A 16,615-nucleotide genomic window follows, 5' to 3' on the forward strand; every position below is an offset into this window, starting at 1 on the left:
CATCACACGCGTCCAAGTACTCCACAGCGTGGCTGGCAAGAAAGGGTATAAAAGAAGAAAATCTAATGACATGGCCTCCTTGTTCACCTGATCTGAACCCCATTGAGAACCTGTGGTCCATCATCAAATGTGAGATTTACAAGGAGGGAAAACAGTACACCTCTCTGAACAGTGTCTGGGAGGCTGTGGTTGCTTCTGCACGCAATGTTGATGGTGAACAGATCAAAACACTGACAGAATCCATGGATGGCAGGCTTTTGAGTGTCCTTGCAAAGAAAGGTGGCTATATTGGTCACTGATTTGTTTTTGTTTTGTTTTTGAATGTCAGAAATGTATATTTGTGAATGTTGAGATGTTATATTGGTTTCACTGGTAAAAATAAATAATTGAAATGGGTATATATTTGTTTTTTGTTAAGTTGCCTAATAATTATGCACAGTAATAGTCACCTGCACACACAGATATCCCCCTAAAATAGCTAAAACTAAAAACAAACTAAAAACTACTTCCAAAAATATTCAGCTTTGATATTAATTAGTTTTTTGGGTTCATTGAGAACATGGTTGTTGTTCAATAATAAAATTAATCCTCAGAAATACAACTTGCCTAATAATTCTGCACTCCCTGTACACACACTGTAAACAAATATTCAATTAATATATTTTTTTTAGGATCTAATTTTATTTGGAAATTTACCAGTAGCTGCTGCATTTCCCACCCTAGTCTTATACTCGAGTCAATAAATTTTCCCAGTTTTTTGGGGTAAAATTAGGGGCCTCGGCTTATATTCGGGTCGGCTTATACTCGAGTATATACGGTACCCCATTATTGGTGGGTCCTACACTAAAATGTGGGGGGCAAATAAATAGTAATAGTGTTACAAATAAAAGTGTCAAATTAAATACTGGTAAGAGCATAGTGAGTATACAAACATAAGTGATGAAAGCAATTAAAAACAGTGTTAAAACTAAATAGTTAATGTGTTGGTGCTAAAAATGAGTATACTCACTAATGCAGATGACTGTGCTAGCTGGAAAAAATAATAAAAGTGACTTGACTATTGATAAACTCCTCCTTAATATACATACCTGTGGCCACCTCTAAAGGAGACTCTGAAGCTGGGGGGCATGGGCGGGGTGCTTAACCCCTAAGGAATCTGGTCTGGATTCTAAATATAATATAAACAGAGAAAGGATAGGGGGCACTCCCGAGACCTGAATTTTGTATGAAAGGTGCTGCCGCTGTGACCAAAACTTCATGAATGAGAGAATAAATAGTTGCGGCGCACTCAGACTACAAAAAACAATATAAGAAACAAAGAAGGCTACTAAAATGCCTAACTAAGTATAAACATGGGGATTTGGTTCAAAAGGGATCAAATGTGATGAACATTCGAGGCATTAGAGTAATCGGTGTGGATGGTGGCCACAACAGAAATTGTAATTTCGTCTGAACCAAATGTTGTCCATTGGGCAAAATTTGGACAAAATTCGACCAAAATAATTTTATCCAGACGAGAATTCATTCCACTATCTACCACAAGATTTATTGCCTATGGAGGGAGCTATATCTAAATAGGAAGTAGGTCACCATTGCGTTAGTAATATCGGTTTGTATTACTAGCACTGTAATGTTCATTAAGAACTTCATTCATCACATATGGATCTGAGATTCAATTTACAAAACAAGCAGTTGATTTTGACAATGTAAAGCTAAAGACTGTTCGGTATTTTCTAAAAATAAATCACGTTTTTAAAGGACACTATGAACAGCCTTAAGCAATGTCAATCAAAATACAACCCAACAAGACTTACTTACTCTCCAATTCTCCTTGTTTTTATTCTGTTGAGAAAATCATTACAACTATCTCTAAAGAAGTACTTTGAATGGCAGCACCCTCCTTCTTCCCACTGTGCAGCAAATTTTGAAAAGGGGGGCAAGCAGGACTTTGAACACGCGTATGGTAGAAGGAGAGGGTAGCACCTTGATGTGATCTCAGAGGTAGAAGTAGTCACAGTGGTAGTTGGAGATATAAAAGAGAAAGAATACGACAAAGTATAGTGTAGTATATTCTGTATAAAATAGTTTAGAGTAAGTAGAAGTGTACTTACTAGTATATAAAAATCCCCATATTTGTCTTCTAAGATAGGTCATTTTAAGTAGCCATAACCACTCTGCTTACGATCATATAGACTCTTCCCTGGTTGGGCATACAGGGAATATTTTCCCTTCTTATACCGAGTCACTTTATGTGGTTACAACCACAATTTGCAGTAGGTAGGTCTGCATGTTTTCGTAACATTTAAGGACCACTCCACACTCAAAAACATAGGCGAACAAAAAACAAACAAACATTTTTTTTTTAATGCATATATTCATTGGGGTATATCTTAAAAAAGCAAGCAAACGCTGCAATCTTTGCAGCCTTATCAAGCCCTCCCTTTTTTCCTGGAAGTAACCTTCGCATTGAGATGTAAATGTAATATGGACTGACAGTGAGAAATAAATATACCCAATGGGATGAAATAACAGTAGGGCTGCGTCACATACAAGGGAGCGACTTATTAAATGAAACCAAAAAGATATAACTGGTATGTGAGCGCTCCAATTAATTATGCAGATCTACATAAAAATCAAGATGAAAATATCAATAAACTTAAAAATGACCAATCTCGCCGAGATCACCACAATGACCACCATAAACCACAATTGAATGTACTGGGTGAGTCTTATCTGAATCAGAATACTCTACACATATATATATAAGAGTATAACAAAATATCATTTATTGTATAATAAACCAATCATAAAAAATGAAACAACATCTCAAAACGTCCAGTATCAGATGTAATCGTAATGAATAGTAAGGGGCCCCTTATTCATATTCTTGTCGACAAAGGACTGATGTAAAAAATCCGAGATGTGCACATTAGCATAAAAACTATATGTGAACTCAAAAAAGTTCAAGCAGTAGGCTCCAGTCCAGTCCGTGAAAAAATATATAAGTGGATAAACGGATAGTGCCCAGACGACCAAGCCGTCTTACGGAGAGGGAGCTCAAACACCAGCCAAACACCCTGGTCAAGACTAAGAGGGAAGCGATAGGGATGGCCCCAAAGGTGAAAAATCACATCCAGATATGGAAAACTATGGGGATATCACTTCAGCAACTTACCCTATCCGTCCGACCATCGGGTGAGAAACTGGGAGCACATAAACTCCAAACCGTGAGGGCTGCAGGAAAAAGGCCGTTCTCGCCAGGTCGCTTGCCGAAAATCAATGGCGGGTCGTAAAGGACGAATCGGCTGGGAAGTTCAAATCCGTCGGCGGTGTGGTGAGGTAGCAGACAGCACGTCTACGCGTTTCGTCCTAGCTGGAGGACTTTTTCAAGACAATGTCTGCTGTCTAAGAGCCGGGTTTATATACCCACTCTTAATTGATTCATAGAATGGTCATGATTGTTAATTGATTCATAGAATGGTCATGATTGTTAATTGATAAACTGAGATCATTACAGATCTAAAGTAAATGGTCATAATTGTTAATTGATAAACTGAGATCATTACAGATCTAAAATAAAATATGCTGCAAGTGGATAGAGAAACACAAAATATAATAAATGAAAACATATATCCTTATTAGGACAATCTCATATTATTAACATCGAAAAATTATATATATATAGACATAAAATAAAGATTAAAAATATATTTTTATTTTTACTTTTATTTTTACTAATAAAGTATTTCAATCTCAAGTTTAACAGAGATAATTAATCAATCTTGATTTGTGAGCCTTTTTTTAAAAATAATAATAATGATAATATAGTTCAATTGTTTTATAAAAATCTGTTATTTATATATATTAGATTAGGAACAAGAACATTAAAATAAATGTTGAGCACTATATTTTTGTATATATATTTATATGTATAATTAAGAAAAAGAACATTGGAAAAAAAATGCTGAACACTCATATAGGATTCATATAAGTGTTAAAAAGACCATGGGGTCTAAGGTGAATCGTAATATATATGTGGTTCCCGATTCATCCTCTCCCACATATAGAGACAGTGAAAGATCTTTCACTCACAGGGACAAATAAGTATGTCTTCCAAATTTTAAATGTTACATTCCACTTCTTCATTTAACCCATTAGGAGTAAGTGTGTTGAGTCTACTGCTTGAACTTTTTTGAGTTCACATATAGTTTTTATGCTAATGTGCACATCTCGGATTTTTTACATCAGTCCTTTGTCGACAAGAATATGAATAAGGGGCCCCTTACTATTCATTACGATTACATCTGATACTGGACGTTTTGAGATGTTGTTTCATTTTTTATGATTGGTTTATTATACAATAAATGATATTTTGTTATACTCTTATATATATATGTGTAGAGTATTCTGATTCAGATAAGACTCACCCAGTACATTCAATTGTGGTTTATGGTGGTCATTGTGGTGATCTCGGCGAGATTGGTCATTTTTAAGTTTATTGATATTTTCATCTTGATTTTTATGTAGATCTGCATAATTAATTGGAGCGCTCACATACCAGTTATACCTTCGCATTGAGAAGCTTCTGAAGCCATCTTCCCATGCATGTACACGCACTGGCTCGCACAAGCACATGTTTCAGAAAGAACACTGGTCTGATATGAGTTCTGAGAACAGGTATATGTTGAGGGCAGGCACACTAAAGAAGAACGCATCTGCCACCTCCGCAAGCTTGAGGGAGCTAATGGAAGCAGGAAGGAAACGTCCCTGGCTGTTTGATTGGCAGTCATGGGCAGGGCCGGACTGGCCTACCGGGATACCGGGATATTTCCCGGTAGGCCGCCTGCCCTGGGGCCGCTTTGAGCCGTGGCTGCACCTATCCACAAGCCAGGAAAAAAAATCTGTTTTGGTTCATCCTGTCGCAGCCGCACAGCGAGCCACGGTAAATGCTCCAAGGAAGCGGCCCGCTGGATGTGAGCAGCATCAACATGAGCCGGATGTGAGTAGCAAATGCGCGGCGGCCGGCTACAGAGCGCAGCGTAGCGGTGGCATCTTGCCAGATCTGCAGAACGCTCTGCAAGACAGAGCTGAGCCCAGACAAGACTGCCCTATGACTGTCTGCATCTGCAAGTACAGTACAGGTAGGGGTATTGGCACTTTGTAAGTACCCTTGTCTTGACTCCTTTATCCTATTTTTTTTATTTATTTTTTATTTAATAACGCTTCTGTTTAACCCCTTAAGGACCAAACTTCTGGAACAAAAGGGAATCATGACATGTCACACATGTCATGTGTCCTTAAGGGGTTAAGATATATAGTCTACTAAATAGTTGTCTAGAGTGTTGAGGACAACCACTCGTGAGACAAGCTGCATGGCATTCTAAATATGAAATTAAATGGACATATATATTTATGGACACTAGATATAAGTAATTTAGTTATTGTATCTTAGCCCCTATTAACCCACTACACCCCGTGCCATTTTACCCTGTGATAACCCACTACACCCCCTGCCATCTTAACCCCTATTAACCAACTACAGCCACTGCCATTTTACCCTGTATTAACCCATTACAGCCCCTGCCATCATACCGCTTATTAACCCACTACAGCCCCTATTAACCCACTACACCCCCTGCCATCTTACCCCCTTTTAACCAACTACACCCCATGCCATCACACCCCGTATTAATCCACTACCCCCCTACCATTACACCTCCTAGTAACCCACTACAGCCCCTATTAACCCACTACACCTCCTGCCATCTTACCCCCTATTAATCCACGACACCCCCTGCCATCATACCCCGTATTAACCCTCTAAACCCCCTGCCATCTTACCCCCTATTAACCCACTACACCCCTGCCATCATACCCCATATTAACCCTCTACACCCCCTGCCATCTTACCCCCTATTAACCCACTACACCCCCTGCCATCATACCCTGTATTAACCCTCTACAACCCCTACCATCTTACCCCCTATTAACCCACTACACCCCCTGCCATCATATGCCCTATTAGCCCTCTACACTCCCTGCCATCTTACACACGATTAACCCACTAAACTCCGTCATTTTACCCTGTATTAACCCACTACACTCCCTGCCATCTTATTCCATATTAATCCACTACACACTCTGCCATCCTGCCCCCTATTGACACACTACACACCCTGCACTTACACACGACACACTCTATATACCCCCTGCACTCACACACACACTACGCACATTCTATACCCCTTTAAATACACACACACTACATCTCCTGCACTTCCACACAAACACATTACACACACTCTATAACCCTTATACACACACCCATCATTCACATACACACAGTACACAAACGCTATACCCCCTAAACATACAATACACTATCCGCACTCACACACTCTATACCCTCTATAAATACACACTATACCCCCTGCACTCACACACTTCACCCTCTATAAATACACACTACACCCTCTATATCCCTCATTCACACCACACCCCCATGCATTCATACACACACACACACACACACACAGACTACTCTATATACGTATATACACACAATTAACACACACCCTTTTGGCCCCGCCTCTCACAGTGGGCTGCTCTGCCAATAACTGCCCGGGCTGAATTTTCGTTCCAGTCCGGCCCTGGTCATGGGGTGTTTCATTATTTAATAATAAAATTCTGATTTATCATAGAAATCAGCACTTTTATAAAGTTCCTTTTTAATAGGATACTCCTCACCAGCTGAAATGTTTGATGGTTGTGGAGTGGTCCTTTAGGCATCTTGGCCCATAGCATAGCGAAGAAAGCTGGTTGTGCTATTTATTTGTGAAGAAAATGTGCTATCTGATGCTTCTAACAGTTATGCGGTTATTGACGTAGAATCAGGGGCGGCTCTAGACTTTGCAAGGCCTTAGGCGAAACTCAAACATGAGGCCCCAACTAATACCATTAGTGAAAAAAATAGGGGTTACCTTGTGTGTGTGTGTGTGTGTGTGTGTATAAGGAGCTGTAAATATATTGAATGACAAGCTTTGCAGCGTTAGATACAGAAAGCTAGTTTCTGTATTCATCTTCAGAGGCTTGCATTGTCGCAGCTCCCTATGCCGCTGCGTTCTGAGCTCTCTGACTGTAGCTATGGCATAATTTGCAATAAACAAATTTAATTTGCAATTATGCTATCGTTTAAACATGATTGCGGAGTATGGTTGTATAGCCTGGCAGTCTTGTATGCATAAATACCAGTGTGAAAAGGTTATTTGAAACAAAAATGAACATTTTGGTTGGGCTTTTAAAAAAAATATTTAACAAGTAATAAAGTTACAGATAAGAAAACAATATATGCTATAATCCTTTACATGTATATTATTATGTATGTGTTTCCCATGTATTGTATATGTATGTATGCATATAATATATATGTTGCTTGCAACTTTACCTTTGCCTTGCCCAAAGCATACCACCCTCATATTGCAGACAGACACACACTAATGCATGCACACATATACACACTAATACACAAATAGAGAAACACACTGATACATGCACATGCATACACACACAAACTCACATGCTCTGATGCACAGAGACACAAATATTGACTAATGCAGACATACAGGCAAGATGTGTTTTAGCTGGCTGTGTGTATATCTTAGTGTGTCTGGCATTGTTTACCTGTGTATGGGTCTGACAGTGAGTATCCTTGTATGTGAATGTATGTTTCTGTGACCATGTGTATTTTTGTGGGGTAGCTGCTTGCTGTGTTTTGTGTATGTGGGGGGTGGAGGGGGGGGCAGGGAGTAACTGTGGCCTTTGTGCACTTTGTTAATAGTGAAGTTATGTTTTATTACTTTGTGTGTATGATGATTGTCTTGATGATTGTCTTCAGGGGTGACTGTGACAGGGTGAGTAAAGGTGAGTGTGACAGGGCGAGGGGGTGACAGGTTGCAGAGTTAGGAAGGTGGCAGAGTTGCGGGGGTGGCAGAGTTATGGGGGGCTGGCAGAGTTATGGGGGTGACAGATTGCAGAGTTAGGGGGAGTGACAGGTTGTAGAGTTAGGGGGGTGACAAGGGGCAGAGTTAGGGGGGTTGACAGGTAGCAGAGTGGGAGAGCAAAATACCTTTTTCCCTGGTGGTCCAGTCCCCAGTCCTCCCTATTCGGTCTGCAGCTCCACTGGGTGTGAGCTGCAGACCACGTGATAGAGTCTCTCGATCTCCACATTTCAGAGCGTTGCCATGGTAACTCGCGACAACACTCTGATTGGCTGGGGGTCACAAGACACTTCAGTCCAAGCTATCATCCGGGAAAGCTGCAGACTGAAGGCTGACTCTCTGGGAAGATGGTAGGGTGTCAGGATCGGGACAGGGATCCAACACGCAGAGTACAAACAGGTGGTAGGTACATATACCGGACCTTAGAATGGCCGGACTCAACGTAAGGAGTAAGTAGAGAATGGTCTAGGAACAAGCCGAGGTCGAGGGAACGAGAGGACAGGTAAGCGAGAGACAAGCCGAGTCAAAGGGTAACAGAGATAAACAGGGTAGAACAAACAAGCCGGGTCAGAACCAAAGAGACAACTAGAATACAAGAGCACTGAGTGACTAGACAGGCTAGAACCACGACAGGGCAATGAGCAGATGCTGAAAGCCTTACTTTATACCTTGATTCTAGAGGGTAATCACGCCCCCGACGAGTCCTGATTAGTGCTCGGGACTTGACTGACAGGTCGACCCGGGTTGGCGTCATGACGTCGACTACTGAGCGTCGCGTCATATAAGGAAGTGGATCCCTCGCGGTCGGCTTGTAAATGGCCGAGAGAACCGCGAGGAACGGAAGAAACAACCCCTCTGGGAGGATAAACGTCTAAGTCTCTCACCTCCTCTGAGGTAGAGACTACAGGTACCCTGACATAGGGGCCTTGCACCCGGCGGCACACAGAGCAAGCCGCTGGGCCCCCTCCCAATGTCAGGCCCGGTTTGTGTGTATATCTGCGTGTCACTGTGTGTATCTGAGCCTTAATGTGTGTATCTATGTGTATTTGTGGTTCAGTGTATATGTCAATGTGTGTATCTGAGTATGTATGTATGAATGTGCCAGTGTGTGCATCTGTGTGTCAGTGTGTATGTGCCAGTGTGTGTACCTGTCAGTGTGTATATCTGAGTGTGTGTATAGCTTTATGTCAATATGTATATCTGAGTGTCAGTGTGTGCATCTGTGTGTGTATGTACACACATACACACACACTGGCACATACATACACACTCACTCAGATACACACACTAATAGATACAGTGACACACACATACACACAGATACACACATTGACACTCAGATACACATCTTAACACACAGATACACACACTGGCACATACACACTGACAGGTACACTGACAGGTATACAGACATATACACACACTGGCATATACACACTGCCAGATACACACCGACACACAGATATCTGTGTATGTGCCAGTGAGTGTACCTGTTAGTGTGTACGACACATACAAACACAGAACACACTTTAACACACAGATACACACACCTTGACACACAGATACATACATACATATAAATATACATACACACACACACACATACACACTGTGTGTCAAGGTGTGTGTCAAGGTATGTCAGTGTGTGTATCTGTGTGCCCTATATGCCAGTGTGTGTGTATCTGTGTCTCAGATGCATACACACACAGATACACACTGACACACAGATACACAAACTGGCACATACAAACACAGATACACACGCACACCTTGACACACAGATATACACCAGCACAGGTTTATGCAACGGCGCAAAATTGTGTTTTTTTTGGAGGGGGGGTTTCCATAATGTTGATACACTATGTCAAAGGGTTCCACTGGAAATATTAATTGGGAACCCCTGGTCTTGAATTAATAAATAGTAACAAATCTAATACAACTTGGATTATTTTCCCCCAGTCTTGCATAGATATATTGAAAAATAAACTTGTTTCACCAATTTCTCTTATAAATACATTACACACTGCTCAGTGACATTTATGTTATGATTGATTTTAATACAGTGAAACTTAAAAAGTAATATTTTAAGTTGACTCTGGGTTTAGTCTGTGCAATTTTGTTTTGTGTGATATTTATTTCAACATATTGAAGCTTAAAAACAATCATTTGTAGTTGATATTGGATTTAGACTGGAAAATGTCATAGTTTGGTATTTTATTTTAACACACGAAGGCTGAAAATCAATTAGTTTACAGTTTTAGTGGATTCATGTCAAAAAAATTAAACCCTGAAATATGTTGCTGACAAAAGTACAGGAACCCGAGGCAGCGAAAGCTTGAAGTTCAAAAAAGGATGAAAACTATTCTCATAGCAAGGACACGATAACCCATATTTGACCACTACAACCCTACCATTGCCATCGTGGCAATCTCAAGAACAGGTTCTCCTGTTACCAATTGAAAGTCATTCTCTCAATCTCATTGAGAATCTGTAGCATAATAAGATCGTTTTAGTCCAAATTGAAGTACATTCTAGAAACATTCTTCAACAACTCTTTAAAATGTAACCTTTTCTTAACATTTAGAATACAGCAGTCATACTGTCTCAGGGGCAGGCAATCCCTAACATGTTTCATCTAGTATACCACATGCTCTGTACATGTACATGTACATGCCTGCAAACTGGATTAGATCTAAAAACAAGGAGTGCCAAATGATTTGCAAGTTGAGTGTCTAAAATTAAAATAGTGAATACATGTTCACACTATGATTAATATAGAACGAAAATGGGCACAATAAATATAACGTATAGAAAATCACATATTAGAAAATACACATCATTGTGACGTTTTAACATGAGATCACATAAAATGCTCAAAAAGTTCTAATTTGTAAATTACCAAGTTAAGAAATGTACTAGTAAATCTCAATCTGACCACTAACTGACTGCTGGATACAAAAAGCAGTGACTTTTTTTTTACTACATGCTTTCTACAATGCGTTAGTGACTAGTATTGGCCAAGTTGGAGAAGACTTTTCTCAAATAGATACAACCTTTAGTTAGGGTCGCTGCTCCCACAGAAGCACTAGGCAGCTTTTAATCATGCTGTTATGTTATTTACCTGGGAACACTACCATATAAACTTATTAGATATATTAAACTACAATGGAAGTTCCTCTTATGTTATTAATTACAGCAAGCATTCCTGTGAAGTATGTTGGAGGTAACGTCTTTAGATAAAAACAGAGATTGTGTTATGGCCTGGGGACTTTCTGGTGGTCAGATGAGAAGAAAAATGAAGAGTAGTGCTTAATCATCACTTAAAGGAACATTGTAGTGCTGGACTTCATGGTTAGGTGTCTGGCCTGCCTCTCTGTGGAGTTAAGAGGTTATTTTATTTACCTTTTCTTAAATCTTGATGATCTCAACCAATCTAATGCTTTGCCATAGGAAAGCATTATGAGGCTAATGCGCATGTGTGGCAAAACACTGCATGGTGTCAATCGGCATCTCCTTATAGAGATGCATTGATTCTATGTATCTCTAAGGGGAGTGTTCAGCTTCTCCACGCAGAGCATAGTGCATGCACCTCTAATGGCCATCTGAGTGACTTACACTAGAGGTGTTCCTAGGCTGTAATGTAAACACTACCTATTCTCTAAAAAGGCAATGTTTACATGACTGAGCCTACAGTCTCTGTGAAGAGGGGCCCCAGAAGTTTAATCTTCTCCTCCAGCAACTCCATGGCAACCTGCAGCAACGCTCATGTGGCTCGCAAGAGGAGAAGACATGCTGCTAGAGTTGTCCACAGGTAAGAGGCAGGAAGGGGGTAAAAAACCTAATTATACATACATACATAAAAAAACAAAACTGTTCACCCCTCATAGCCCCTATCCAACCTCACTACTACATGTACTACACTATACACAGACACTGCATCCACTACATAGACACACTCTCTGCATCCCCTATACACACACATACACACACTGCATCCACTACACACACACACACCATCCACTACAAAGACACACTCTCTCTGTCCACTATACACACACACTGCATCCACTACACACACTCTCTGCATACACCAAGGACGGATTCAGAACCTAATCCCAGGACGGGCACTGGTAGATTATTTAAAGGAACAATCCAAGCACAATAACCAAAACAGCTCTATGTAGTGGTTATGTCACCAGGAGTACCAGAGCGCTCTCCCAGAGTAAGTAGTGAAACATTTAAGAACAGTTTGACAACTTACCTGGGATATGCTGGGATAGGGGCTGTAATGGGGGATATGGCCTATAGAAGAGGATAAGTGCATTAAATTGTTTGAGGGGTGCAATGTGTGTGTGTGTGAGGGGTGCAATGTGTGTGTGTTAGGGAAGCAATGTGTTTGTGTGAGGGGGCGATGTGTGTGTAAGTGGTACAGTGTGTGTGAGGGGTGCAGTGTGCGTGAGGGATGTAGTGTGTGTGTGTGAGGAATCAAATGTGTTTGTGAGGTGTGCAGTGTGTGTGTGAGGGTTATAAGGGGTGAAGTGTCTGTGTGAGGGATGAAGTGTGTGTGAGGGGTGCAGTGTGTGTGAGAGATCAAGTTTGTGCGTGAGGAGTGCAGTGTGTTACTGTGTTGGGACTGATACAGGACTGTATTGTGTGGGAAGGTGCAGACGGGAGCACATAAATATATATATCTATATATATTAATTTTAAATAAATGAATATATATTATATATGTTTTTTTTTATTAAATAAGTAATCTTTATGTCCCCTTTCCCTTTTTACTTTTGCTCACGGAGGGGAGACATTACAACGCAATCGCTGGTGGTCCCAGTAGGGAGTGAACTCTAGTCTGCAGCTCCTGGGCTAGCGTTCACTCTCGCAACATCCGGAGCCATGGTAACCGCAGCAAGCTCCAGGCTCGCAAGAGGAGTACCCAGTGGAGCTGTTGGCTAGAGCTCCCCTGCCGGCTGCTACATTTAAGCGGGCCGGTGAGAGAGATCTCCCATCTCCCCTCTGGTCCGTGAAGGCACAAAGCAGCACCGGCTTTGCATGGGTGAGCAGGGGAGAGCAAGGGAGAGGGAGAGCTGAGTGAAGGGGGCAAGGGAGAGCTGTACTATTTTCTCAGGAGGATGGGGGGGGAGAGGGGGTGGGGGGCAATTGCTGGAGCTACAACTGCTACAACAGATACTGCATCCATTACGCAGACACACTGCATCAAAAACACACACACACTGCATACACTATATACACTCACTGCATCTACTACACACACCATACACTATACACACACACACTACATCCACTACACACAGACACTGCATCCAATACACAGACAAACCTAATCCAAAACACACTCACTGCATACACTATATACACACACTCTGCATCCACTGCACACGCACTCTACATCCACTATACACACCAAACACTATAAACACACACACTACATCAACTACACACAGACACTACATCCACTACACAGACACACTGCATCCAAAACACTCTTACTGCATACACTATATACACACCCAGGTGGCACCATTTCTTGGGCCGGCCCTGGACAGGTTATATTTGAGACCAGTTTTTCTGAATTCAATGCAGTTTTATTTTATTTTAAACCCAAAATGGTATTCATTAAAGGGAGAATAGTTGAGAATGCAAAGTGATTTTAAAGTTAAAATCATTGCCAAGAAAGCTGAACTGGATTCTTTAAGTCAACTTTATTTAGTTCAGTCATTTGCCCTAAATTGTTAAATTCATTTTTCAAATTCACTTTGAGTTCCAGACAATGCACACTCTAGTGAATACCCCTGTTACTGTTGCTTTAATGTATCTTTTATTCATATTAATTTTAGTTATTGTCACTGGTGACCTCCTATAGCTTGAAGGAAGCCTGGGGCAGTACAGTTCAGATCATGTGGTTAATTATAGAATAATTGCAGGTTCACACACAAACAGTGACTTGTAAATTCACTTTGACACGGTAACTCACGTGAAAATAATTCAAAGACTTAACAAAGCTTGACAGCGTCCTGTTCTTTATCTGTCGCATGAAAACATTCCTTAGCTTTCCCCGCTGTTCTAAAGAAGGGGGCAAGGAGTGCACACCGTGGGGTTTAGCTCTGCTTTGGAAGAGGGATGTGTTGTTTGTGATGGAAACAAGACACTTCTCCACGAGCTGCAATAGTTCATGGTAATGTGTCAGCACTCTGAATAACACCTGCAATGTTCTCTGTGACTATTTATAGAGCTGTATACACACATGTATGTGTCTATCTATCTATCTATCTGTCTGTCTATCTATCCTTCTATCTATTTATCTGTCCATCTGTCTATCTGTCCATCCATCTGTCTGTCTATGTATCCTTCTATCTATCTATCTATCTGTCCATCCATCTGTCTATCTGTCCATCCATCTGTCTGTCTATCTCTCTGTCCATCCATCCGTCTGTCTATCTATCTAGCTGTCCATCCATCCATCTGTCTATATATATGTCCATCCATCTGTCCATCCGTCCGTCCGTCTGTCCGTCTATCTATCTATGTTTACAGAGACATACGTTTAATAATTATGAAAACGCATGACAAGGGTTGCCCTGCAATGTGTATAAAGCATATTCTGCATTAACATCTACTGCCTCATTGCAGGACTCTTCAATGCCTAATTGCTTAATCTCATACACCTTCTTCTAAATTCTACTTACTGCAGGGCAGCCCTTTTTATGTGCTGTCCATCAATATGTATATGTGATATGTGTCACAGAAAAACAAAGGGCAGATCTGATCACCCTATCCAAGTTAGCTATTTTGACAAACATGTTTTCATTCGGATTTTAATGTGGTGCAATTTGACCTTTCGGGAATAAACCTCCAAATGTATTATTCAGTGTTAGTTGCTCATCGTGATTTGCAAGAAGGCAAAGAATTGGAGATGTTTACCATCTTGGTTCGTTTGTATTTTGCTGGTGTCTTAGCAATGTGTTCCTATCAAACGAATGAAACATCTTTAAACAATAAACTTCTGCAAGTGTTTGATTTTTGTTGAGAGTATAACCCCATCACACAACATAGCGATCCCCATTGCACGTGCATTAAGCAAACATGATACTGCCTAGCTAAACTAGCATAGACAGAGTGTCTATATAGATAGTCTCAGCTCAGGTAAACATAGGGAGATCCAATGACATACAACTAAGTACACAGACGGCATGGTCTTATATTAAATATCTTCCTTTGCATGTACATTTTACGAGTCTTGGAAATGTACTGAACGTCTGCTCACTATACCAACTTGCTAAATTTATACTAAACAGTGTTAGTGGAAAAAACAAACAAACATTGATAAATTGTATAATGTTATTCTAAAATATTCTTACTATTTGCCCTGAATTTTATCCTAAATTTTGCATAATCTCTAAACTCATTAATTTATATTAAAAAACTACCTTATGCGATTCACAGAGAAATATAAAACCAACCACTTTTGCTGTTATTGCTATTATTATTATTATTATTATTATTATTATTATTATATTATAATGTATGATTTATAAAATATGTTATGATGGGAGTAGATGCAATGTCAGTGATTGTTTATCCTTGGACCATAAATCTATTTACATGATGACAAGGTATAAGGAAATAAAATACTTACTACATAAATAATAAATAAAATGTATTTCTGGTTGATTTCTACACTGCCAACCCAAACTGACAAACTAATAGTAAGGGATAATATTACGATCATTCACACAGGATACAAGTAATCTTTGACTTGATACAATGGACTAAAATATATATCTTACTGCTCGACATATCGAAGAAAATCACAGATAATACACTAAAACAACAACATGGAATACATTATATATATATATACATTATTGCTGCTAACTATGTAATCATTGTCCGATAAAATCTAAATGCAAATGTCATCAACAACATTAGATAGAGATGCATATAAAAAAATTACCTTTTCTTTCAAATCATTCAGCTCAGCCAGCAACACCATCTGTACTAGCAGAGGGTAGTTATTTTCAGTCAGTGAGTTCTTGTTAAATGAGGCAGGGTCTGCTGCCTGGAGCATCACATTTCACTAAAGGCAGACCCTACTTTTAAAGAAAAAAAAAAAAAAAAAAAAAAAATCCTCAACAAGTTTAATAAACAGTATGTAACCTTTGACACGTAAAACCGGTATATAAATCAAAGAGAACAGAATTCTTAAAGTTTATGTCGTAACATTACTATGATCGTATATTATCATGCAAAGTATTTAACAGAGCATGTCACAACCTGAGTTTTGGCAAAACAGGTACATAGACTGTAAAGCACAGATAAAATAAAACTATGCATAAACTTTACATTTATTGGTTATGTACACCTTTTATCACGTGTAATAGTTTATTTTTGAAGACTTTACTGACTTGAATTATTTATTTAAAATATATTAGAAATTAATAAAAGTTGGCTTAGCCCACAAACAAACACACACACAAACTAACAATGACATAAGCACAGGGGATACCCTATTACTCCACGAAATTGTTTTGGGACTTAATAGGGGAAATGCTTGATGTCAGGTTCATGAAATTCAGTTATAGTCCATGCTGGTGCAGACG

At 39.9% G+C, this 16,615-nt stretch overlaps 1 protein-coding gene across 2 annotated transcripts in view; it reads right to left on the minus strand.

Annotated features, from left to right (window-relative positions):
* The window catches only part of SLC38A4 (solute carrier family 38 member 4), a 91,001-nt gene extending 74,932 nt beyond the window's left edge, over window positions 1-16,069 (minus strand). For both annotated transcript variants that reach the window (XM_063446955.1, XM_063446954.1), the window contains exon 1: window positions 15,970-16,069. The gene's annotated coding sequence lies outside the window, so the exon portion shown is untranslated. The remainder of the gene's footprint in view (window positions 1-15,969) is intronic.
* Between the last annotated feature and the right edge of the window lie 546 nt (window positions 16,070-16,615).

This window comes from Pelobates fuscus, chromosome 3 (genome assembly GCF_036172605.1).
Source record: "Pelobates fuscus isolate aPelFus1 chromosome 3, aPelFus1.pri, whole genome shotgun sequence".
NCBI lineage: Eukaryota > Metazoa > Chordata > Amphibia > Anura > Pelobatidae > Pelobates > Pelobates fuscus.